General features: G+C 36.7%; 1 protein-coding gene across 1 annotated transcript in view; it reads left to right on the top strand.

Moving 5' to 3' along the window:
* LOC105306092 overlaps positions 1 to 26,118 on the top strand; it is a 209,966-nt gene extending 183,848 nt beyond the window's left edge. Inside the window, exon 6 of the mRNA XM_023523837.1 lies at positions 26,073 to 26,118. The gene's annotated coding sequence lies outside the window, so the exon portion shown is untranslated. The remainder of the gene's footprint in view (positions 1 to 26,072) is intronic.
* The last annotated feature ends 673 nt before the right edge of the window (positions 26,119 to 26,791 follow it).

Genomic DNA, 26,791 nt, shown 5'->3' with positions numbered 1-26,791 from the left:
AGTGAACACTTCTTTTTGCATTGCCTGCATACAGAGAAAGCTGGTTGCACGTTTTACTGAGATATGGAAATTTATCATTATTCCATGTAAACCTGAACCTCACTGGCCCTTAGAATCACACCGAAGGAGTGTTTCATTTGTCTGGGTGATTTTTTCTCCTTCTCTTTCTGAAAAGTTTTTTGGCGTGTTGTCTTGAAAAAAGGAGATTTTGAATTACAGCAGGTACTGACTTAGGGCTGCTGGGATGCAAGGAGAAGGCAATGCGTTGTTTTCTGGGATGCTGACTTGCTGATAGAAAAGCGAGAACCAGTTTACAGTAGCTCTGATACTACTGTTACCTTTCTTCAGTCCTCTGCAGCTGCTCCCAGCCCTTCGGATGCCTTCGCCATGCACACAGTTTGTTCTTGGGTGTGAAAGCAAACAGTATTTGAGTTGGCAGCAACTTCTCTTTCAGTGGAGTTTGCTGCCTCGGCAAGAAACCGCAGCATGAGCTTTCTGCTGCTGAAGGGTTCCACTGGCAGGATGGCCTTTTCCCACATTTCCTTGGTTTAAGGAAACAGATTTTTGAACATTTTTTTTTTTTAAAGACAAAATGCCAACATTTAACAGCTGGAGTTAGTATATAATTTATGGTTTTCACTTTATGTTCTTGTGGATGTATGAAAATTAAAAATCCACAATTATTGTTAAATTATGCAAGTTTTGCAAAAAGAGTGATTAAAAATAGACCCTCTGTTACGAGGAATTCAAGAAAGTCATTGTTACCCAAACAGGTATTCTCAATTATTCTATCTTTAATGGTTTTTAATTGTTATAATTTACTCATATTCTATTGCATCTCTCAAAGGAGATGTTTCTGAAAGCTCTTTGTTTTTCCTGTGAGGAACAAGTAGGAGTTTGTTCATTTGAACCTCTTCTGCTTTTTCTTTTTAATTTTATTTTTTTTTTTACATGTCAGCATGTTAATCCTCATTTTTAGGTAACCTTCTTTTCACAGAGGTTTTGTTTGGAGAATCTTAACTGTGAAAGCAAAGCAGTCTCAGACCTGCTACCTGTCAAGGTGATAGTCTTTGTCAATGGGAACGCATATGCCTCTCATGGAAGTTATCCAGGCCTTTGTTATGCCACAGAACCTACCTTTAAGGCAAGCTTCGGTTTTCTTGCATTTCTTTTAGGTGAAATTTATAGCTATACCTCAAAGACTTAGCATATATATTCTGCATTAGCTGGAGGCCTTGTTGAACTGGTAACTTATCAGAAAAAGGAAACGAATGCAGTCAACCAATAAAAAGTAACTGAATGGTGTCTCAAGATAGGTAGTACTTTTGTATTTTGGTTCTATCAATACACAGATTAGTGATTTTCATTGTCGGTGTTATTATTTCTTTTTCTATTGCTAGAGAGCATTCTTAGAACCTTCTTACTATTACCCCAGAGCCACTCCTTTAATTAAAAAGTGGCTCTAACATACTTGTTTTCCTGGTTTCTCAGAAAATAAAATAGGAAGTGAAAAGGCCATTGTACTGGGTACAGTGTGTTACTATAAAGATCGTTCGATCTACATGTTAGATTTAGGGTCAGAACATTAGCTGTGATGAATAACAGGGGACAAAATTTTTCTTTGCTTTTCAAGGATAGTGGCAGTTAATCATTTTTATCTGCCTGCCTTGTAGACTTGATTAGATTTATTATGTATGCCGCATGTTTATGGCATTTTTATTATATGTTGTTAATTTGTTGTAACTGCCACTGCATTTTTTTTTCTTCTTCCCCTTTCTCCCCAGAGGACCCTTGAAAGCAGCTAAGTGTCAACTGTTACCTTGCGCTTTGAGAAACTTGATTTAATTTTTAATTTTAGTAAAAGGCCTAATAGTCTACTGGTTAAAGAAATACCAGTGTCATAGTGTGCATCATAATTCACATAAAAAGAAAATGTGCAGTTGTGTTCTGTTGAAATACTTAAGTTTTTTGTTGTTGATGAAACGATGCATGTTCAGGGTGGATTTAGAGAATACACATTTATAAAAACATTTCACCTGAAACCTAGAAGCAAGAACTGTCAAACACGCACTAAACTGTGATTTTCTTTATTACTGGAAAGTCATATAGGTAGTTTACAAATCACTGACAATCGAGACATTTAAAATTTAAGCTGCTTAAAAAGTCAGGCAGTTGAATGATGCATTTTAGAAAAACGTACTCTTTTTTAGCTGACTAGCTCTCAGAATGGATATGGAATCTGTTAAATATAGAGGCAATTCTTTAAATAAGGCCAACAGTTAAAATTGGGAAGCTGGAGAATTAGATTGGAAATGATTTACGATGAGTCTACAGGACATTCAAAAAATAAAGTTAGAAAAGGAAATCTACTGGCTGTATTGGCTACATTACAGCAAAGGGTTTTTACTTTTCATCCCTTTGAATTGGCCGGGAATATAGGCAATGCATAGAAACCGACTTTCAGGCGGAAAAATTGACAGAATTTTTCTTTTTACTGTATGTTCTGGCATTGCTTTGCTATTGGCTTTATAAGCCTCTGACTATAACCAAGTCAGTTTCTTGTTTTGACAGTTACAAACTTTTTCAATAACAGAGAACCACCCATTTTCTTAAGAACATTAGATGTTGAAATAAATAGCCGAATTGAGCAGCGGCTTTGTTTTTGTCATGCAGCATGAATATACGGGTCCTAAATAAATACCATTTGAAGATGACATAGGTGTGGCTGTTGAGCTTATAATATGTAATAATCACAGATGCATATATCACTTTTAAGAATTGGTGTACATTTGTACAAATTCCACTATAAGTTTATACATCTCTGTAGAATAAACAGTGTAAGTTCAAAATGACAGATTACAGGCAATACTAAGTCATTTAGGTATGAAGTAGTTTCATTGACGGCTAAAACTTTCTTAAGATGGTTTATTAAAGCATCTAAAATCCTTATTTATAATGGAACGAGAAAAGAAATATAATTTTTAGGAATTTTAGATATAAAATCATTAATTGCTCCATTTATATAGGTATTAAATTAACCAAGAAAAGGTGATGTCTTTACTAGCTAGTAGTAGAGGAGTTCAAGACGATACAGTTATTAAGCCAGTTTTTTCTTCAGTGTTACAAGAGATGCACAGTGCCCCACAGTGTGCATGAGGTGATCATTTGATTCCTCCATTCCTTACCCCATTCACCACTTGGGGAACAGATAGCTCAATATATATTTAAAATTGTTATAGGCAACTTTGAGAAAACAAAAGTTCATGCTCAAAGGTTGTCGTGGTTTTTTTTGTTTTTTGTTTTTTAACCTCATGGAGAATTTAAGCTACACCTTGCTAAAGATGTAAACTTTAGATATTTGGGTTAGGAAAAGAGAGGTGGTTTTTTGGCTCCTGGGAACCGAGTGATTGAGCAACATAGAACAAAAAGCTTGGTACTTGAGGAGAACAGTGAATAATTCCCTTTGGCTAGGACTTATAGATTCATAAAGGGGAAGAAAAAAAATGAGTTGGAAAGGTACTTGACATGACTATGGAGGACTTCAAATTAAGGATAAGAAGCAAGGAATTTCTTCAGTAACAATTAATATTATAATAGAAAAAAATATTTGCTATGGGCAAGGCATCAAGCATTGTGATTTATTTCTTATTATAAGAAATAAATCATTATATTTTATTTTATTTTTATATTTTATTTCTTATAAATCCAAGGAAGGATTAATCCATTTTCCATAGGTTACCATACAGATGAGGAAATTGAGTCTTGGAAAGAGTATGTGATCTTAACCACTGGCACAGAGTAGTGAGATGGAGCCATGATTTTAAAATGGCTCTATGACTCAAGTACCAGCCTTTTGAAGGTTCTGACTAGACAGGCATTGGGCATGACCAGGGTTTTTATGAGCACGGGAGTCTCTTGGTCAGAGCTGGGCTCCAGGGTACTTTGTCTGTCATCATTTTCTAGAATAAAGTGAGGAGCTCAAATTAGAGAAAATGTGATATTTATGAAGAACCTCAATCAGACTCTTCAGTACGGTAGTTGAAGGGATTGGATAGACAATGATGGAGGGTTAAAAACCTTGACAGTGCATGAGTTGGACTTGGTGTGAAAGAGATGCACGGTTGGGAGAATCAGGTTGGTGTTTCCTGAATTTGTTGCCAAAAGAGGATTCAAGAAGGCAGGCTGGGAAGTGAGCTGAAAAGTTTGGATATCATTTTAGGTGCAGGTATCAATTTCAGGCAGAGTCTATCAGGAAGATGATGAAATACACATTGAACATGAGGTTGGGAGGATATTCGATCCGGAGAGGTGGATTTGAAGCCAAGGAAGTGAGTCTAGAGAGGGAGACTAGGATATTTAGTGAGGGTGGAGAAAAAAGAGTGGCTGGAGAAGGAGACCAGGAAATAAATCAGCCTTATGAGATAAAGAAATCTTTCTGCACATTGAAGATGACAGATTTGTAGGCCATGCTTCAGACACATAACTATACATATTCATATTTGTATACATATTCATGTACATATTTATATATGTATTCCCATATACATTCATATGTATTACTGTGTGTATTTGTATATGTATTATAAGCGTGTGCCGTTGCCTTAAGCACACGTATGTATACTTGGGGGCTTTTCCCACCTCAGTTAGCAAGTGGGGTGAGAAAGAATAGGCTAGATATCAGTCTCTCCAGTGAGCAGCTGACTGGGAAGGATTCTGCTTCATGGTGCTGCAACTTGAGAGCAGCAGAGGGAAGATGGAGTTTACTTCTAGAATGTGAGGTTCAGACCAACACTTAGATTTTTATACCCCCCAAATTCATTCCAACACAGAAGCCTGGCTGCTTTAAATGCTGTAGTAAATGCTAAATGATCTATAATAGGATTTCACAGAATTCAGCAAGATTACCATTATGTTGTGAAATATGGGCTAAGAGTGTGGTCAATAAATGTGTTAACTTTTCATTTGGGGTGATATTTTTCTCCTTTGAAAATCCATTCATCTGCTGAAATGCATATGGGAGGCTCATGGCTTTCATTGCTTGTGCCGATGAAGGATTGCAGTTAAGAATTTTTTTACTTCCCTTTCCTGTGACTCTTCTTAATTACTAATAAGCTTAACAATTCAGACTTCCGGGTCTTTAATTTTTTTTTCCCCCCCCAACAACCAGAGAAATGCTGTGTTATTGTTAAAGTCTATTTTGTATTATTGATGGGAAAATGAAATACTGCTCTTTTTTTTTTTTTTCCTGAGATACTGCTAAGTAATTTCATTTCAGGATTCTATAAAATGTCACCCTGGTAAAATCACCCTCCCATGTTAGTAGAATTACACTTCTACTTCTTGATTCCTTACATGGACATTTACCAAAGGGTTAGAATGGTTTGAAATGCCTTAAAAAGCTTCAATGCCGCTCACTCTTCACACTGTCATTACTGCGAAATTCATGTGAATCCTTTACAGGTGGTAATACTCATTTTAAGAAAATAGGTTTATCAGAATTCTGCAGGTCTTCACACCAGTGTCAACTTGGGGGATCATCCACATTTCTCCTGGGAGTCTCCAGTTGGCCATGTTACTGAAGGCTTTGTCATAATGGTTTGAGAAGTCATTTATCAACTGAGGTCACCCTGACTTTTGAGATTCTAATAAGATTGGCTTGAGCCTTTATCTTATTCCCCACGGGAATTCCAATGAGAATTCCTGGAGACTTCATTTTCATGATTGATTTTGGTTAAACAACTCTCGATATTCTCTCTTCTCATTGCTATTCTCTCCTGTCCTCCCAGAGTTAAAAATTAACTCTTCTCTATAATTTCCTTCCATACAACTCACATTGAAGTTTAGAGAGTTTGAGGACATTTGTGTGAGAGAAATTTAGAATCCAATGTTCAACAGCCTTGTTCTTAAAATATATCTTCGCCCACTCTGAATTTGCCCTTGGATGGATCATGACCTCCAAATGGCCTAACTTGTCCTTTCTTCTCTCTCATCTTTTCCTTACTTCTCATTTCTCTGCTTTCTATTACCTAATTTTATTTCTTAAAAACGGCAGTTTAGCTTTCTCTTTCTGTATACCATCTCCTTTTAAGCTGGGTTCCTGGGGGCCTTGTCTTCCACTTTTTAAGCAGCATATCTAGAAGGAACTGCTGACTGGTAAAATGATCATTTTTTCACTTATACACATGCACAGACACCACTTCCTTTCTCCCGCTACTCCCTCTCCTTCAAATGTAGCAACAACTAAGACCACTTTGCATAGAGAGACATATGAGGGATTCATTCCAATTTTGGCCCTACCCATCAAAACTCCATTCTTTTTGACTGCTCTCCTTTAATCAACCCAAGTAGATTATGCCTTGATGTGCGTATAGGACTTCAAAATACAGGCCCCAAAATGCTGGCATTTTCTTGTTGATACTTAAATTTCTTATACTAGGCCAACAGTATCTCCTGAATTCTGGGGCAAAAAACCAAAATCTCAGCCCTATAAACACCTGCTTTATAGGAATAATTAACAGCATTTTTATTCTTTTTATCAGCTCATCTTCCTTTTAAAGTTTACCACTTCATATGACATTTTTAAAGCAAATCTTGCATGATAATGAGAAATTAAGGATGTTAAAGAAATGGTTAAATGGTGCCTTTTGATGCAGAGCTAGCCGAAAGCATTTTTAGTTAGTGAGCCACTTGGAGCCAGCTTGTCTTCTCTTGTTACTTTACCATAATAGTGTTAGCCAACATCGCTTTCTTATAATCAGGCAATTTCCTGATTTTGTTATCTTTCATAGTTTTCACAATGACATACCTGATCTGGAGTTACAGAAACTCTGAAAAATATTCACCAAGCTTTAAATGTGCACTTATTGGTTATTTTACACATTCCGATACCCCCATCTAATTGTATCAAAATCTATGTATCATCAGTGCAGTGGTTTCCAATGCCTGGGGTCCCAGAATCCCAAGGATTGAGGAAATATAATCATGGAGTTTTTCAGTATTTAAGTTAGGATGAATTTGGTTGTAGGCAACAGAAATTCCAGTTGAGACAGGCGGCTTAAAGATTGTCACTGGCAAGGCCTTAGTGGATAAACTGCATAAGAGATTTGATCTGGCTTTTCCACAGTGTTGGCCTGTCTTTAGAGTGGCCCTGTTTGCAGGAATAAGGTGGTTCCTGGGAACTGCTGGATTATAGATTTCCTTGAACATGCTAAACAGAAGAGAGGAAAAAGGAACCTTCTCAAGATTTTCAGAAAAATTTTTGAAACTCTAATTGCACTGGTTTCTAGCACATTCTACTCTCCCAGTTGCCAGGGAGATGAAATGTAATTGGCATATTCTAGGTGACATTTTTCCACCACTGGAACTGGGGTGGAGTCAACTTCTCCAGAACCCCATGACTCCCCACCTGGAAGAAAGGATGCTGGAGACACAGCTTCAAATGTGCATTTCACTGAGTTGTTTTTATGTTTCAAAAGGCTTAAAGTTAATTCATTCATTTGCATGAGATAAAGCTTTTGGGGTTAACCAAACTGGCAAGTTCCTTGGCTTTCTGCCATAAACATTTCAATCTGTGAGTTCTGATTGGCAATTTGGTAGATGTTCTGTATGAGTTAATTAATACTTAAAAAATAAGTATTAGCTGGTAGAGTCTTCTGAAGCTTAGTGTCTGCGTTGGTGGGAGTGCTTATAATTCAATAAAAGTAGTTCATTGTAGTTAAAAAAAATGGGGACCTTTTTGTCTCAGCTTTCTGAGTCAACAGCAGATAAAACTAATGGTAATTCACCTAAGAAGTGATGACCAGTTTAAATACAGTGCAGATGTGGAAAAAATGACATGAGTTGTATTAGTCTTACTTCCAAAATTTAGAATTCAGCATTTCAAGCCTTTCTTTTTTTAGATATGGTAAGTTTTAAGTTTTAGTAGCATGTTTTAAAAACATTAATCATATGGAAAGAAAAAGATGATGAATTTTAACACCACTACAATAGTGTCTATGACTCAACAACAGAAATTGTTGTTAGTGGAACCATGAAAAAACAATTCTGTCTTGGGGGGAAATATGTTTAGTTGAAAGGCCACAGAAGAGATGCATATTCAGTAAGTGTAATGAGAGGCAAACACAATAATGTAAGCTTGTTTTGCAAAAAGAAATTTCTAAAAAGAATATAGTCAAACTGTTGAGGAAACTTCATTGTTAAAGAGTAAGCATTGTGCACATCAAACATTGAAGACCGAAGTGTTGTCAGTGGTAACGTGAACTTACTCTAACATGCAGTAAGCTTTTCTTGCTCAGTGCATAAGTCATATTGGTTACTTTATCAGTGCAAAGTGATATTTGATATGAAGCATTTGGCCTAGACTCATGCTGAGCCCTTTGGCTTTTTGCTATTGTTTTACCTGACTTACACAGTGTTGGTTGTTTTGGACTGACTCTCTCACCAATTGCCAGACCAGGAATTCTTGGCCAGTTTATTAGTGTCTTGTGGATGTAAAATAAGAACCTGCTACTCCCCATCATGAGGCTGGCCAACCTGATATTCTTGGGTAGCCTGCCTGACCTCCTATCCACTAGGGGTCCATCTTTCAGACTCCACTGTTACTGCAGAAGACAGATTGCTACATCTGGATGTCTTATTTACATAGTCTTTAGTTTTATATCCCAGCTCTTCCCTGCCTGAATCCATCTTCTTAGTTTGTTATTTTTCAAACTTCACCATTCCCAAGCATTCTTCAAATTTTGATTTAAATACCACCTATATTTTATTTGTTTCTATTTCCCCTTAAGTCCCCTCATTTGTAGCGGGGACTTTTTAAAGTAGACTATATTTGTAAAGTAGACTATAAATCAGTCTACTTTAGAAGGAGATTTTACATTATTCCTTAAAAGAAAAAAATAGTATCAGTTGCCAGAGCTCTATGGTAACCTAAAATAAATACTATGAAGGCAGAATTATGGTATACACAGGAGTTGGCAAACTTTTTCTTTAAAGAGCCAGGTAGTAAATATTTTCGGCTTCATAGACCATATACTTTCTGTTGCAGCTACTCACCTCCATCATAACCCCAAATCGGCAAGAAACAATACACAAATTAATGGGGGGTATGGCTGTGTCCCAGTAAAACTTTATTTATGGACATAGAAGAAATTTGTTTTTCATGTAATTTTTTTCATATCATGAAGTATTCTTTTTTAAAATTTTTTTTTTTCTCTCAACCATTTGAAAACATAAAATCCATTTTTAGCTCATGGTCTCTACGAAAATCAGCAGTAGGCCAGATTTGCCCACGGACTAGAATTTGCTGACCCCTGATAAAAACGTCTCACTTTATATTGTTGCCTACTTCTAAGATATTGACCTGGAGAGATGCTATTTTTGTTATAAGTAGACTTTAGCCATGTATTCGGTGTCAGACCAGCACCAAAATGAGGCTTTGTTCTTGACATAATTAAAAGGGTTGAATGAAATACATTTGGAAAGAGAACAACTTTCTAAACATGTAGATCAGTGTAATTTATTATGTCCATACGACCTAAAGTCATCATAGTGATTTAAGTCTAGAACTTTAGGAAATATTGTCTTTGTCTATTTGTTTTACTCAGTTCTCCTAATCACACAGATAACATGAAGTTAGAGATATAATTGGCACATGAATGAAGGGAGAGTTTTCAATATAATAGCTAGAAACAACCAGGATCAGTGTTGGGGGAGGGGAGAATGAAAGAATGGCTGTTTTTGATAAGGGAACAAATATCTGAAAGAAGAAAAGAACTTCTGAGATCGGAAGTTGGCAAAAACTTGAGTATTTTGGCAGTCAATCCATTAACCTTTCTCATATTTCCGATAGTATCAAAGTATATGATACTGTGTATATCATCCACCCTTCTCCCAGCAGTAGCTTCTTTAGTATTTGTACGTCACTTTATTGTATTCTAGAAGTTTCTGATGTTAATATTCTCTCTCCTGTGGCGAAAGGAACAAAATGAGTTAGTGACCTAGGATAGTGTCTTTTTATCCAACTACTTTCTGTCCCTTCATAGTGAGTGGTTCATTCAGTGCCAAACTTCAGATACAGCCTTTTTTCTTGGCCTGAATCGGTTCAATTTTTGTATGATTTGTGTTATTTCTTGACAAAATTCTGTATTAGAAAACCAGGACCAGTGTGGCTTCATCTCAACTTGAAGTAGAAGTCTGGAAGATACAAGGATTTACATGATAACAATGTTCAGATATTTTGCTTTGTATTATTAGAGACAAAAACACCAATTTCTGGGGAAGTGTTTGTATATAGCATTTATAGGGTGATAATTATTATTAGAACCTGAAAAATATAATCAGTCTTCATATTACCAGCACAAAAAATGACTTTTATTTCAAAGCAAGCTCCTTAAAACAGAGTTGTTTTTTCTAGTTGTTTTACTTTCCAGTATCAACATGAACCAGGAAACCTTATACCAGGAGTATTAGCCGATATGTTCTAAAGTGTGGTAGTATAGTTGTTAAGTAATTACTCAAGTTGGGAAAAGAGATCTGGTTTCAAATTCTGGCTAAGCTACTTAGTAACTTTGTGACCTTGGGAATGTTATTTAGTCTTTTAAGCCTCAGTTTTCCTTTTGAAGATGGAGGCGAAAAAGCACCTTGAGGTAGGAACTGGAAGTACTGATGCTCCTCGATTTAAAACGGATGAGATTATATCCTGATAAACCCATGTAGAGTTGAAAATATTGTAAGTCACAAAAGCATTTTATACAACTAACCTACCAAATATCATAGCTTAGCCCAGCATACCTTAAATGTGCTCAGAACGCTTAACATTAGCCTACAGTTGGGCAAAATCATCTAACACAAAGCCTATTTTATAATGCCTAGCATCACGAGAGAGAGAATACAGTACCATGTACTACCGGACTGGGAAAAGATCAAAATATAAAATTTGAAGTTAGGTTTCCACTGAATGCATATTGCTTTGGCACCATTGTAAAATTGAAAAATCCGAAGTCAAACCATCATTAATCAGGGACCGTCCGTAGTCTAGTTTATCAGATGCTTTTGGGTTAAATGGGATTATGCAAAAAATAGTTCTAAGTACAGAGAATGATATGTTAAAAATAAAATTGCCTTTATGTGATATTTAGTTACCTAATTAAATAGAAAATATTTCAAATTATTATTGTTTTGCTGGATGCCTAAACTGGAGTTAAATAGTAGAGAACATTTAACTCTAGGAGTCAATAATACTTTAAATATGTGTCTTACTTTTCCACATTTTTGATATCTCGTTTAAAATAATTTTCTCTTGTGTAAAAGGGCAGTATGCACAAAGTTCATATAAGATTAGAATTTGGATAACTTCACATCAGTGTGTCTTTGTGATCCACTGAACTCTCTTAAAGTTGCTTAAACCCAGGAAACATTGACTCACATTTTAACACCTAACATCAGTTCATTAGCATCTGCTGACCCGTTTGCCATTTAGTTTTTTCTCTAGTTTTTATTAATTTTGAGAATGAAAAAGGACGAAGAATCTATTCTGCATTTTGCTCACTTTCAAGTTTCCATAGGTAAAAGATGAATAAATGTGACAGGTATTGTTAGATAATTATTTACCTCCCTGTTCCTCTACTTATCACCTTTTTCAGTTTTCTTGCAGTAGCTTCTACATCTGGTGAACACATGTGACCTGTAAAAATCATCCTCCAGCCCATTGGTTCTAGGATTCTGTGAGATGATAGAGAACCACAGTACAATGCCATTGAAGGGTCAAAAGGAAAAGTTTAAAAGAAAGTTAAACCAAGAACTAATTTATGTAAAGTTGGATGTTGAAGATGGTAGTATTGTTTTCCTTGAGCCTTCTTTTGGGGTAAAGCAAATTCTAGATATAATTGACTACTTAAGCTCCTTTGGGTTCACAGGTTTACAATTTCTAGGTTAGTATTTTTACTGAATGGCTAAGCCAGAATATAGAACATCTCAGATCCTTTTTCTTCAACACGGGTGATTATTTAACAGCTTTCACCACCAATGCTTTGGAACATATTAATTAGTATGCCTGGTAATTTTAAGGTACAAATTTTAATACACAAGTCACAACTGTAAGTACTAAAGGGAACATATTCAAATATTCTCTGTAAATTGATTCAGTGGGACCAAGGGACATCTTTATTCGATTCCAAAGAGAACAAATTGTTTTAGTACAGTAGCTTTTGGGAACTCAGCCGTACCAGTCAGCTGCTTCTCTGGGCCTTAGTTTACTTATCTATAAGATGGAATTAATCTTACCTCAGTGGTTTGTGAGGACCAAATAATATAATAAATGTGAAATAGTTTGGTGATATTCTATAATATTATATAGCCCATAAGACACCATCCAATGTAATCTTTGATGAAAGTGCTTATGGAGATTTCATACTCTATGAATTCTCCCAGTGAGGAAGAAAAGAGTTGACTTTACTTTGTTCTTCAGATGGTTCATTCAACATTTGAAAATCAGGAATTTTAGTTTGCTGTTCATGAATCTTGTGTCAGATCTTCAATTCATGTTCTTTCTGCACCACCCTACCCCGCCCCCCCCGCCCCGCCCCACGGCTCCTAAACATAATTAAATTTAGCATCTTTTTAAAATGAAAGTAAAAAAAATGTTCGTTTTATAAGTTAATCCTCCAGTGCCACTATGCATGTAATCTAAGTTCCAAGGCTACTTTTCCCAAATCCTCTTTCTTCCCTTCTAGGACTATCTAGTCTTTTTTTTATCAACAGAGCAAGCGATTTCATCGTCCCTGTTCTTTTAATGACATTATTATTTCCAAATGGAAATCAGAGTATTTTAGTTGGAGAAATCATTTCATTTTCTCTCCATGTTTCAGTCTAGAATGTCTCCTTGAACTGTTTGTTCTTTACTTGGGGATACATCCAAGTTCTCAGATATAGAACTTTTAGGACTTAATTTTAGTATGATAAGCTAAGAATTCCATAGAAGATTCCTTTTAGTTACTTCTCTTTAGATTTTTATGTTTCCAAAGGTAAAATATGCAATATGAAAATATAAACAAAACGAATGTATACATCATTAAATGACATGAAATTATATACCATTTCTTTCCTATATCACATTGTTTAGTGTGTCTGAATTCCAGCTGTTTCTTTCCTCAGGCCAACTTGTTGTGTCTTCTGAATTTATCTGAATAGAAGAATTCAGAGGAAAAATCCTTGGGATTTCCTTAATCTCAAACTGTGAAGACCCCTGACTAGTTCCCCACATATCCTGTAGATATCAGCCTGACTAGTTCCCCACATATCCTGTAGATATCAGCCTGTGTATTTGTGTGTGTGGGGGGGGGGGGGGGGAGGGAGGGAGGGAGAGAGAACAGATTTAGAGGTAATTGCTTTTTCCCTAATTTGGTAACTGTTGAATTCTTTTTCTTGCAGTCTTATGGCAGTTCTGGGGTTTACTTTCTTTGGGCATTTGGCTCTTGACAAGGCTAGAGATTTCTCTAAAGCAGATTAGCAAGGAGATAAGTGTTACTTCAAGTAAAAGACCAGGTAGCCTTCTTGTTTTAACATGTCAAGCTTTGGCTCTGAAAAATGACCTGGAGACACAGGAAAAAACCAACTTTGATACCGTTGCCTCTATACAAAGAATACCAGGGCAGCCCGCAGTGATTTTAGTTTCTCTAGCTCTTTAGAATTAGCAAATAGATAATAGTACTTTCAGGTTTTGATACTTGACAACAGCCTTGTTACTTAGATAGTTGCACAGTAATAACTTTTCAGTTTTTTGCTACTTGCTGTAGTTTTGGGGTTCAGGTACTCCTTGAGTTCATTTTCTGACTGGTGTATGTTTTATAGAATGAGAATGCTAAATAAAATACTCCACAAGAGACCCTTGTATTAATAGTATACATACAAAAATACTTTGGTGTTTAGTGGGAGTTACTCCATTATGGATGTTGCCTGCTGAGAAAGCATTCTAGAAATGGATGTCAACCAAGGGAGATTCATTTATTCCATGCGTTTTTTAATTTCAAAAAATGTACACCGTCAATATTTTTTCTTAATTGAACAGTTTGTTGAACAGACGGGTGTTTTAATTATGGTGGTCTAAATTTACACACATTGCAGTGGTATTTTGCTACATTAATTACCTTACTTGTCAAGAGTAACAGGTAATTACTACATCAACTCACCCTCCCGCGGTACATGGAAACATAACTTTATTTGGATAGATACAGAGTATAGCCACCCCACACCTTAGCTTTTGATAAAGGATGGTAGCTCTCATGTTTGTTTTATGATGAGCAGGGTAGAGGTGGGTGCACCCTTTTCTTTGTGTCTGTCCACCTAAGATGCAAGTCTGGAAATGTTCATAGATTCAAAGAATGTGTGGACTGGAAGGAACCTTTGAAATAATTGAACCCACTAAACCTTCTTCTTATAATATGTTTCAGAGATTGGGAGTGACTTTTCTAAGACCACACAGTAAGAAATTAGTGTCCAAACCATAACTGCCACTGGATTTCATCCCACCAGGCTGCTAAAATCTTTGTTCATTTTAATGAGTTTAAAAAATGATTATAGAAAAATCATTTGGTATAGTATATTTTGAATATTCATTAACTTCATCTCCCTCATTTGAACTTCTAACCAATGCTTTGGCTGCCTTATGAAGAATATTTATCCTATATTCTGTTGAACCGCCAGGTACAACTCATGTCATTTGATTTCCTCTCCAGTATACTAGTGTCAGCTTTTCTGGTAAGTGTGTTAAAATTCTACTTAACATGTTTTTTGTAAAGGCGTGAACATTTGTGAACATATAGGATGCCCCTGGAAAAATTATGCAGCATTCCCTCTCCTGGTTGCCATGGTATAGAAAGAAAGGATTTTGTTAGCTTTTAGTTGTGGTATGGAATATACACAATGACATAATAGAGGCAGGCTATCTTAAAAGGCTTTGTCCCCTTTTTAGTCAAACACCTGTGACAAAATTACAAACTGTGGTTAACATATACTACTTGCAAGTGGTTTTTCTGAGTCGTCCAGGGTAAGAGGAGCTTAGCTTGCAAAGAACTCTAGTACCTACTTTCCCCTTGCACCTGGCAGCAGGAGCACAGTGGCACCAGAAAGAAGTTTAAGACATCGAGGGTTATGCATAGAACCTTACATAAACTCTGTGAAATGGCTTGTAGAGGATTGGGTGAGCCTCTTGGAGGTGATTTGAGATGTACGAGGGGGATCTCCACTAGCCATTGACTTCACTTCAGTTTCTGATGCCTGAAATCCTGGCATAGTCGCTTCATTCCTATAACTTTCCTCTTGTTACATGTCATTGCAAAGCCCTAAATGATAATCATTGCAAATCATTTAGGGCTCTGTAACTTGTGGTATTGTAGCTTATGGTTATTGGGTTTTCCTTTTCTTAAGATTTTTTTTTTCTAATTGAAGACTAGCATAGAATTATTTAATTTAGTCATTCATGCATCCAGGTAATTGAGTGCCTACTGTGTATGACAGTCCTTGCTCTGTATATAGCAGGGGGAGGCACACATAGTGACTACAGATCCTGTTCTTGTGAAGTTTGCCTTTAAGTAGAGAGAAGCAGAGAGAGTAAATAGTGAAATGAAGGAGCAATGTATTTACATATAATGGAAATGCATGAAGAAAATAGTCTACAGTGCATACCTTGGGAAGGTCACATAGATAGTTCAGTCAGGGAAGGCATCATAGAAGAGATGGCTTTGACTTAATATCTAAAGGTTAAGAATGCTCTTCATAAACAGTGTTGGCAAAATTGGACCGATACATGCAAAAAACAAAAAACAAAAAAACAAAACTGGACCACCTTCTTATACCATATACAAGAATAGACTCAGAATGGATTAAAGACTTAAATCAAAGGCCTGAAACTATAAAACTTCTAGAAGAAAACATGGGCATAATCTCTCTGATATTGCTGCTAGTAATTTCTTTTCAGACATATCTCCTTGGGCAAGGGAAACAAAAGGAAAAATAAACAAATGGGACTACATCAAACTAAAAAATTTTTGCATGGCAAAGGAAACTATCATCAAAATGAAAAGACAGCCAACTGAATGGGAGAAGATATTCACTTATGATACATTTGCTAAGAGGTTAATATCCAAAATATATAAAGAACTCATACAACTCAACGACAAAAAAACAAACAATCCTATTAAAAAATGGGCGGAAGACTTAGACATTTCTTCGAAGAGGAAATACAGATGGTCAATAGATATATGAAAAGATGCTCAAGGTCACTAATCATCAGAGAAACACACATTAAAATCACAATGAGATAACACCTCACACCTGTCAGATTATCTGTCATCAATAAATCAAAGAGCAAGTGTTGGCAAGGATGTGAAGGAAAGGGGACCCTCATACACTGTTGGTGGGATTGCAAATTGGTATAACCACTCTGGAAAACAATCTGGAATGTCTCAAAAAATTAAAAACGGATATACCTTTTGACCCAGCAATTGTACTTCTGGGTATTTACCCAAAGAAAACCAAAACAATAATTCATAAAGATCTATGCACCCCCATGTTCATGGCAGCACAATTTACAATAGCCAAGATATGGAAGCAACCTAAATGCCCATCAGCAGAAGATTGGATAAAGAAGTTATGGTTCATATATACAATGGAATATTACTCAGCCATTAAAAAAAAATGAAATCCTACCATTTGCAATGACATGGATAGACTACCATTTGCAATGGCATAGATAGACCTAGAGGTGAGTATACTGAGTGAAATGTCAGACAGAGAAAGATAAATAGCATATGATTTCACTGATATGCAGAATCTAAGGAATAGAAACAAACTAATCTAAAACAGACTCACAAATATAGAGGACAATCTGATGACAGCCAGAGGGGAGGGGGTTTGGAGGGCTGGGAGAAAGGGTTAAAGGGTTAAAGAAGTACAAATTAGTAGCTGATAGATGGTCATGGGAACGAGGAGCATAGTATAGAGAATGCAGTCAGCATTAATATAATGGCTAGATGGAGAGACAGAGGAGAGAAAGAGCAATTAGGGGATTGTTTTATAAACTATATAAATGTCTAACCAATTTACTTTATACTCGAAACTAATAATAAAATAAAATAAAAGAATGCTCTTCATTTACAAAGAGCGGGCAGAAGAACTTTTCAGGTAGAGTAAATGATGGAAGCCAACCAAGCCTTAGAGTTAGGAATGAGTATGGTGTGGGAGCAGAAAGACCTGTGTGGCTAGAAGCAGTTAGTGGGGACTGGGGGTGGGTGGGTGAGTGGGTGCAGGAGAGGTTGGAGTTGTGAGCAGGGCCTTGCGTAAGTAATGTCACCTAGGGTTGGGTCTTATTCTGAGACTAGTGTGAAGCACTCAAAGGCAGCCACTTATGATTTAGGCATCAGAATAAACCACACGAGTGGCTGTTGGGGAATGGATTGAAGAGCTTTGCTGAGAGTAGACTTCCTTGGGAGAAAAGATAAGGCCCTGGTCCTCTGAGGTTGGGCAAGGAACCCTGGAAGAAGGCATGCCCGAGACAGGCTTCATGGTCCTGATTGGGAGAAGACCCACTTCTGACTGGGGTGGCGTGCGGTTGCACACAGACAGGAGTTTGGAAGAGCAGTTTGGCGCACGGTCTTCAAATGTCAGCTGAACCTTCAGCGGCAGCAGCATCACCTAGATAGAAAATGTAAATTTTCTGCCCTTATCAAAGCCTTAGTGAATCAGAAACTCTGGGGTTAGGGCCCAGCAATCCTGTTTTAACAAGCTTTCCTGGTGATTCTGATGAGTATGCGAGTTTGAGAACCCCTTTATGAGGTATTAGTGCCAGAAAGGACTTTCCAGTTCTCTCAACTCACTGTTCTCATTCTACAGATTAGGGGACTCAGCAAAAGGCTACAGCTAAGTGATGATCCAGTGCTGATGGGAACCTGGTTTCTTGACCCTATTTTAGTGCTATTTCCTCATGGGTTTATTGAGTTAAAGAATAAACAAAATCCACTTTTTTTTTTTTTTTGACGGTTAATTATGTTTATAAAGGAGGAGGTGGATGGACTTTTAAAAAGGAATAGTGCTGTGGTTTGTGAACTGAGACTGCCTTGTTTCACTTGCTACTGTTTTCTCAGATGATTTAGAAAAACAATTCTTAGTGTGAATAACCCACTCCTTTCTCCCTGGCAGTGGTAGAAAAACAAGTGTTTTGTGTTAAGTTACACCATTGAGACACTTAGCAGAGGGTAATAGCATTCTTTTATTTCTCTATTTCTCAACGTATTTGGCCTTGTTTGGGGTTTGGAAGTCCCGATGCTCCCAAGTTATATTTTAAAAGTCATTGTAGAAGGCAGAAGACTGATTATTTTCGGGTCCGGTATTTGTGCTTTCTCATATCTTTTTGACCAAGAGTGGCACTGGGGACTCTGCCATTGGAGGATCCCTAGGATTGTTCTCCTCACCTCTACCCAGTCTGTCTAACCTGGCTCAGTCTTGCTCACCTTTAATGTCTTAGGCTTACCGATCATTTATTCCATGAATCCTGACCTCTCGTGGTTGGGTCATATCTGTTGTTAATCATTCCCAGGTGTTTGTGTTGGTGTTTCTTGGTAGACTGTAGTCCTCATGAAGACAGAGGCCTCGTTTGTCTCAATCCCAAGCTGTGCTCAGCTTCAAACACAGTGTCTGGCCTGAGGTAACTGCTGAAAAGTAACTGTGAAGTGTATGCTTCTTCTCTTAGTGATTAACTATCTGTCACTCTGTTTAACTGATTAGCGAAAGGCATCGTGATGGGTCTTTTCTAAAAAGGAGATAAACAAAACATTAAGACATGGTCCCATGGGATCAAGATGAGAGAAGTGGAGACCAAGCCAACGATAAGTACTTATTCAAGGTAGATCCTAATGAAGACTATAATAAGGTGTAAACTATATTAGTCAGCAATAGGGAGCATCGTTTGTGTGTGTGTGTGTGTGTGTGTGTGTGTGTGTGTGTGTGTGTAGCTTCGAAGTAGTGTACCTGTTTCTGCTCACATCTCATTGTTTAGAAAACAGCCACATAGTCCCAACCTAAATGCCAGGGAAAATGGTCAGTGTAATCCCTGTGGGCCCAGGAAGAAGAAAATGAAATGGAATTAGTTATCATGTGGTAGTCCTCAAGAAATATGTTACTTTGCTTTCAGCCACTGAGGTTTGATCAAAATGAAGCATATTATCTCCTGTTTTAGTAGCTTGCTCATCAATAAATACCTTAGTTCTCTCAGAGATCAAGAAGAGTGATATCCCTCAGAGGCCCTTAATTTTTACATGTCAGAAGGAGATGTCTTTCATTTAAATCCCAACTAAGAGCCCATCTTTCTCTGGGATTGTACAGGGCGATTTGTTGATGAGCTAGCCGTAGCTTGCATTCCTTCTACCATAAAATGAAATATTCTACCCTGAGTGGTGAATTAGTCTGACTACACACAGATTGTCTTTCATATGGTGAGACCTGTTTGTGTTCTGCAGTTGACCCTATTTTTCTCTTCTGCTGCTGGATCAGACAAGTTTAGAGAAAAGCATTCACTGCTGGTGAGGACTATCTAAATCTTCCCACTTGCCATTATTACGGGCTTGCAGAGGACCTGTGGGTTAATTATTATGTCTTAAGGAGAAAACTGAAGTTGCTTTTAAGACTTTATTTTGTGTGTGTGTGTGTGTACTAATCTCAGTTTATTTTTATCCAGAAGACAATGTGGGAAATTTTTCATGATACATTAAGTGGAAGAAAATATATAATAAAGTGTTTACTTTATGATGCCCTATTTTTTTTTTTTTAAAAAAGAAAGATATGTTTCTTCCTCAACTGTCATGTTGACCATAATAGTTCTCAGGAAAGAGCTGAAATCTTCGTATCTTCATCAGTCTCCCTTCTTGCAATTCTTCCAGTTTGGTACAGAATCTCAGTGAGAAGCTTGGTGGGGCCAGTGGAGATGTGTAGTTGAGCTGAAAGCTGAAGAGATCTGCAGCAGCCAGAACATGAAAGCCATGTAAGGGCCAAGGAAAGTTTTGATCTTTGTCCTCAGAGTGCTGGGGAGCCACCGAAAGTATCCAAGCAAGTGTGTGTGTGTGTGTGTGTGTGTGTGAGAGAGAGAGAGAGAGAGAGAGAGAGAGAGAGAGAGAGAGAGATGGACACAGAGAAAACTGATGAATGAGGATCACAAATTATTGTGCCATCATGGAAAAAGGAGAGGAGAAAGTATATTTTTGCATCAAACAATTTATTTACAGCTATAATCAGCAAGCAATCAACTTCTTTAAATTATTTAATTTTTTAAAGGCTCAAAGTATAAACAAAATTATTATATTTTTAAATGCTTGAAGTATAAAAATTTATGTATTGAATCTTATTAAGAGGACTTTTAAAAAGAAAGGTGGACCATTTAATTGCTTCAAGGATAATCTCATTTTATTTTTCTTTTCCTTATTGACACATAGTTTTATACATTTGTGGATCTATTGTAGGTAGTTTTTTTAGTCTTGCTTATTTTATGTCATATTATAAAACATATTTCCCCATTTCCAGTATCATTTTTAATGATTATAAAATATTTCTTTTCAGACTGGACTATTATTTTCTTCCTTTTGTTCTTTTTTGATTGACGTTTTAGGTCAAACAGGTTCATAAAATTTATCCATTTTATGTCTCAAACCATCTTATACTCTTAACTATTGTAATAAAACATTAATGGGGAACTGAGATTATTTTCAAAAGCATCTCTCTATGTGTATATGTCTCTGAATTTTGCCATCCAAAAAAAAAAAAAAAGTGAACTAAACCTTGTTACAACAACTTTACATTCTTGAGAGAAGAATGGTATAATATATTTGCTACATTATTTCTGGCATATTCCATCATTGGACACTTAGCCCCTACTCTGAATTTGGTTAACAGAGAATATCCTCTAAGTCCAAGAAAGCTGTTTGGTTCTCAAATAAGGAGACTTCATGTTTGATTTAGAAACTTTCAGAGGTGGTCATTTCTTCTTCCTAGCACTCAGTGACATTTTAAATCTATATATTATTTATTTTGCTTTCTTTTTTTTTTTTTTAAAAAAAAAAGAAAGTCTTAATATACAGTCATTGTAATATAAGGTAACTGTTACCTGTATTACTTTAACTCAGGGACTTCACTGTGTTGGCTAAGAAAAATCATCAGCTTTTTTTGTTGTTGTTACACTATTTAGATTCTTGTTCAACATGGAATGGGATGTCTTTAAGTGCTTTATATGGACACATGAGGCCTTTGAAAGGTGGCATGACATAGGGGGACAAACAGAGCAGTGGAGTGAGACCTCAGACGGAAGCTGAGTGCTGACAGCTGTCTAGCTCTTGCACCATGGCATATTAAGGCTACTCTCCCAGAACATCAATAATCCATTTCTGGCACTCAGATATCCTGGGTAAAAATGCTAACCAGCTCTTATATTCCCATTATTTTACGTAGGAGAAATCATGTGTTATATGTCAGTATACGAAACCTCCGATCAATTTCTTAAAACAGAAATTGGCAAAGTATGGCCCTCTGGCCAAATCTGGCCCACCACCTGTTTTTGTAAATAAAGTTTTATCAGAACACAATACCCATTTGTTTACTTATCGCCTATGATTTTTTTCCCTACTACAGTGGCAAAGTTGAGGAGTTGTAATAGAGAATTTATGGCTGCAAAGTCTAAAATATCACTTGCCCTTTTCAGAAAAAGTTTGTCAACCATTATTCTAAAGTGTAGTAAAATGCCTTATATGTAGTCAACAACCGTCACATTCGGAATGTAAATATCTAAAACATTAGTTACTCAACAAATAATATAGTTTTAACATACATTTTTTGTGAAATGTGGCTTTTTTTTAATTACCAAGAACATCTGAGATACATTGCCTTTATTGCTGGCTTTTCAAAACCTCTGCAGAAGTTTCTGACATGCTACCAATTATATTGTAACTTGACACTTTCCCCTCACATTTTATTAAAAATGTATTAAGTTTTGGATAGTGTAATAGAAATGTTTCTTTTATAAGCCAAGAATGTTTGATTTAGAAATAAGCGTTTTCTGTAAAATTTGGATATTAAAAGTCAAGGGGATTCAACTAGGAAAATGTCACCTGGATATACATTTCATGGCATTTGCTTATATTTCACTTATGAGAGGCTCAGTATTCTCATCCATAAAATGGGAATCAGACCTCTTCACAGAGCTATATGGTGATTAAATAAGAAAAGATACAGCTCACACATTTCGGGGATACGTTAGCTGTCGATTCCCTTTCTCTTTTTTACGCTTAGCTTAATCAGAGGAGCAAAAATAATCACAACTATAAAATGTTCAAAGATTTCCCCAAATTTACAGTATTTCTGCTTATGTATGATGGCCCGGAGTTTCAAGTGTAACTTTGGAGCCAGGGATTTTGAAAGGTCTGGGTATTGGGTAAGAGATAACTGGCAATTGTAACAAACATTCCTGAGTCTCAGAGGCTTACCTCAGTGCGGGTTTATTTCTTAAGCACCCAACAGTCTAGTGCTGGCTGGTGGGGGAACAAGGGATCGTGGCTCTGCTCCATGTGGTGTTTTGGGGACCTTGGCTTGTTCCATCCAGTGACTCCACTGTCTACAAAAACTAAGAGTTATTCACTGGACCTGTGGCACACAATCAGGGGAAGAGAGGGGCATTAGGAATGGTTCAGGAGGGTTCAGGGTCAGAATGAAAGTAACATACCCACTTCCATCTATTTAGCCAGAACTCAGTCATAAGGCCCCAGTTAACTGCAAGGGAGGCTGGGAAATACGTCCCAGCTGTGTGCCCAGGAAAAAGAAGTGGATTCGATGAGCCAGTCTCCCACAGGTTGACTGTATCTTTTTATATTATTATGGAGGACAAATGCTTACCATACATAAATTGCACAGAGATGTCAATAATATGGTCTATAACAGATACCAATGGGAATAGCAGCATTTGGAGACAGTAATGCTGGGTTGGGACAATTAATCTGTATACTTGTATAAATATACTGTAAAAATTAGCCTGAGAGCTGAATCTGCCAACCATACATTGTATGCCATTTACATATTTTGGCACTCTAAAGTCACAGATCTATTGTAGGGTGGAACTACATACTTAAGAAATGTGCTTGCAATGATATTTTCATTCCCAAAGTGGTCTATGTGGACTCATATTTATTTCTTTCTGTCCTTTAAAATCAGAATTCATACATGTTATTAAGTAGAATTCATTAATTATGTCAAATAGAACATTTGTTAAACTATCACCACTGTTATTTAATTCAAAGTGCACATTTTACAATAAATCACATCAGGAGTTTTTTCACTTTTCCAATACCTCTAATAGATCTAAGCACACCTTTTTTAAAAAATTTATTCATTTTACATTATCATTATATGAATATTTTAGGATTATAATTACATAAAATGAAGGACAAAATTTATCATACCAAAATAGAAATGTAATTTAAAGTAGAAGGAACTTGATTGCAAGATTTAGTAGAGTAGAAACAAGATGTATAAGAGGATATTAAAGAACACTTTTTAAAAACCCGTGGTAGTACAGTTTTACAATAGATTTGAAAAAAAAGCACATTAAAGCAAACAAAGCTTTTGGTCATTCCATGGAAAAACTAACTCAAAAAAATCTTTCTTTAACATCATAAAGTTAGTAAAGTTTATTTGAGATGGAAATTGCTCTTGACCACATTGTGATCCAGTTGCCTTGCTGAGAAGTCAAGATTGTCCATGGATATATGGATTAAAAATATTCCTTTCACTTTTCTTGGTACTCACGGCATTTCGTACTACCTGTTACTTTGTCCTTTACAATATTTGAGGCATAAAGCAAGTTGATGAGGATGGTTTTCCAATAAGCTGTTGCTTATTTTTCTCCAGTGCTTTTTTGTTAGAGTAGCATTCAAACTTACTATTCATGAAACGCATTTTAATCAGTGACCGTATCAGACAAACAGGAAGCTAAGCACTGGTTAGTATGTTGAAAATAAACACGAGTGTTCTCATTCATGTTGCTGTCTGAATAATTAGTTGAGCATCGTGTACTGAGCAGCAGTGAAAGCAAGTTGGCTTCTCACTAGAACGACAGGCTGACAGCCACATCTTGGAATATGGTCATTAGTGTGCCCCACCATCAATGTCATGTTACTGTGTCAAATTAGTTAGTGCCCCCTTAGGAGAGAAGCCAGACCTACAAATTATGCTCTACATCCCTGGAAACCATGTTTGTGAAACCTGCGATCAAGTGTAAGTAAATTATTAATGTGGCTCATAAATTTACTAGTTTACAGGCTTATAACATTTTACAAGTAGATAATAAAGGGTGGAAAAGTTTTCCAATTGCTTTGCGCTGATGTTAGGGCTATGATCTACCGAGTTTTCCTTGAGGAGCCCACAGCTGATAGTTTTTTCGTTGAGAGAAACAAAAACCTAGAGTGTCAGAACAAATGTTTGGAAACTGTAGACTCTAAAGGGAAGCAAGTGTAAATCCATTGAAAGCAATATAATTAACTTTGTTATCTCATTGCTCTGATAAGTTGATGACAATGGTCCTCTTTCTTGTGGTGGCAGTTGCTCATTAATGAGTTCACCAATTAAGTTCGATCAAGTACATCCTTTGCCAACTGAAATTATCTTTAAAAATATTTTTGATACATTCTTATCATACCCTTAAGCTGCTGTGTTGAAGAGGAATAATGCTAACAGCATGTTACACTCGTAAGAATAAAGATTCTTAAGTTGTAATATATTTGGCAAACACAGTTTACACTCACACAGATAACCAATACCTAGAAAACATACTGTGGACCAATCTGGCCTGAGTTCATCTCTTATCAAGAAGAGGCACCCACTGGGAGAACCACCTCTTAACCCTCTTCTGAGCTCTGGTAGACAGACAACCCACATAGTTTCCGGAGGTACATGACTATTCAAATCATAAAACTTCATACATCTCTTTTTCGGTTTCAACTTCTCTGTCTGATTAGAACATAGTTACATTCATGGAGTTTTGTCTGCATTTACTGTTGAAAGAGGACAACCTCCTACCCTCCCCCCCCACACACACACCGAAGAGCTCATGCTTTCTACTCATTCTGTAGTTCCATTTCCCCATATTACAGAGTCCCTTCTGTCATCTCGAGGGCTGTATAGGTGGCATTATCATTTAAGGATCTATGCAGAAAAGGCCTGACATGCAAAACCCTTGCTACTGGCTGCTAATCACAAAAACGTCCTGAAACTACTTGAGGATGAGTTGCCTTAGTGTCAGCAACTTCAGCTTACTTGGAATTGGATTTGGTAAATATTCTAATAACCCAACTAAGACACGAAAGCTCTCAGCCTCAGCACATGAACACATGCACAGGCTGCCTGTTTGCATGAGAAGGCTGTGTCACAACTTCCTTCTGTATTTTAAATCTACCTGGTAAAAGAAGTGTAAACTGTGGCAAGTATGATTTTGTGCATGTGAGTGTGCATTCCCACCTGTGTGCATATGTATGTATTTCCTCCCATCACTTCTGCTAAATGAGACTAAATGACCAAAACCCAAAGCAAAATCATCATTTTGATTTATGGATCGTCTTGCTCTTATTTCTCAGGATGAGATAACATTGTAATTATGAGAATTTATCTTAAAAAAATAAGAAATAATGGAAGTTAAAGGAGCCACACTTTCTAAGTGAATGATAGTGCCATCGAGAGTGCAGTTTTACTTGGCTATATGACATTTTGTATCCCGTTATCATTCTATAATTCTTAATTCTGAACTCAGGTTATGAGCTAGTGAAATACTGATTCTAGAAAGAAAAGGACAAAATAGATGCTTATATACACCTATTATATATACATATTACACATATTTATTACATGTATTGCACATATTACATACGTATTATTTCGTGTGTGTGTGTGTGTATATATATATATATAGAGAGAGAGAGAGAGAGAGAGAGAGATGTATACAAATTGTGAAGCAACACAGTTTGCTCCTTCAATTATCCTCTTCTTTTTGCTTTCAGTGTCCCTCTGTGTGTTGCAGTCCTGTGGCATTATGCATGCCCCCAACCAGTAACCCCCAGGCTTTTTATGGCTGTGAGGCACATTAAAAGGTAAGAGGCAAAAAAAACACTAACATTGTTTACTACTTAAAATTGCCATCCACCTTTGCAGGTTACATAGCAGTGGATACAGTAATCACTGGGAAGATAAAGGAATGTTCCGTTATCAAGCATGAATTCCAAAGCTAGCAGAAGAAGGTCTCTTGTGCTCCGTGACAGCTTTATGGCTTTCAAGAGTAGGATCCATAACTTGGATCGTATTTGTGGAAAGCTGATCTAATTAATGCAGGGTTGGCAGATTTTGTCTGTAAAAGGCCAGATATAAATATTTTCAACCTTATGGGCCATACAGTCTTTGTATGCAACTAGTCAGCTCTGTGGATGTAGCAAAAAAGTAGACATAGACACTACGTAAACAAATGGGCATGACTGTTCCAATAAAACTTTATTTACAAAAACAGGCAGTGGGCCATATTTGGCCTGAAAGGTGTAATTTGCTAACCCTTGATCTAATGCATTGAAGGAGGACATATGACCTGTAAACAGGATACCTCGCTGGGTATCAGTCCCTCTGAGCTTGAGCAAACCAGTTATCAAGACGAAATTGGAATAAAAGCTATCTACCCTTAGTACAGCGCAGGGTATAGTCATAAGAATGAAACAAGTTATACTGTATGTGA

The sequence above is a fragment of the Pteropus vampyrus genome, unplaced genomic scaffold (genome assembly GCF_000151845.1).
Source record: "Pteropus vampyrus isolate Shadow unplaced genomic scaffold, Pvam_2.0 Scaffold420, whole genome shotgun sequence".
Taxonomy (NCBI): domain Eukaryota; kingdom Metazoa; phylum Chordata; class Mammalia; order Chiroptera; family Pteropodidae; genus Pteropus; species Pteropus vampyrus.
This window is presented reverse-complemented; position numbering and strand designations above follow the sequence as displayed.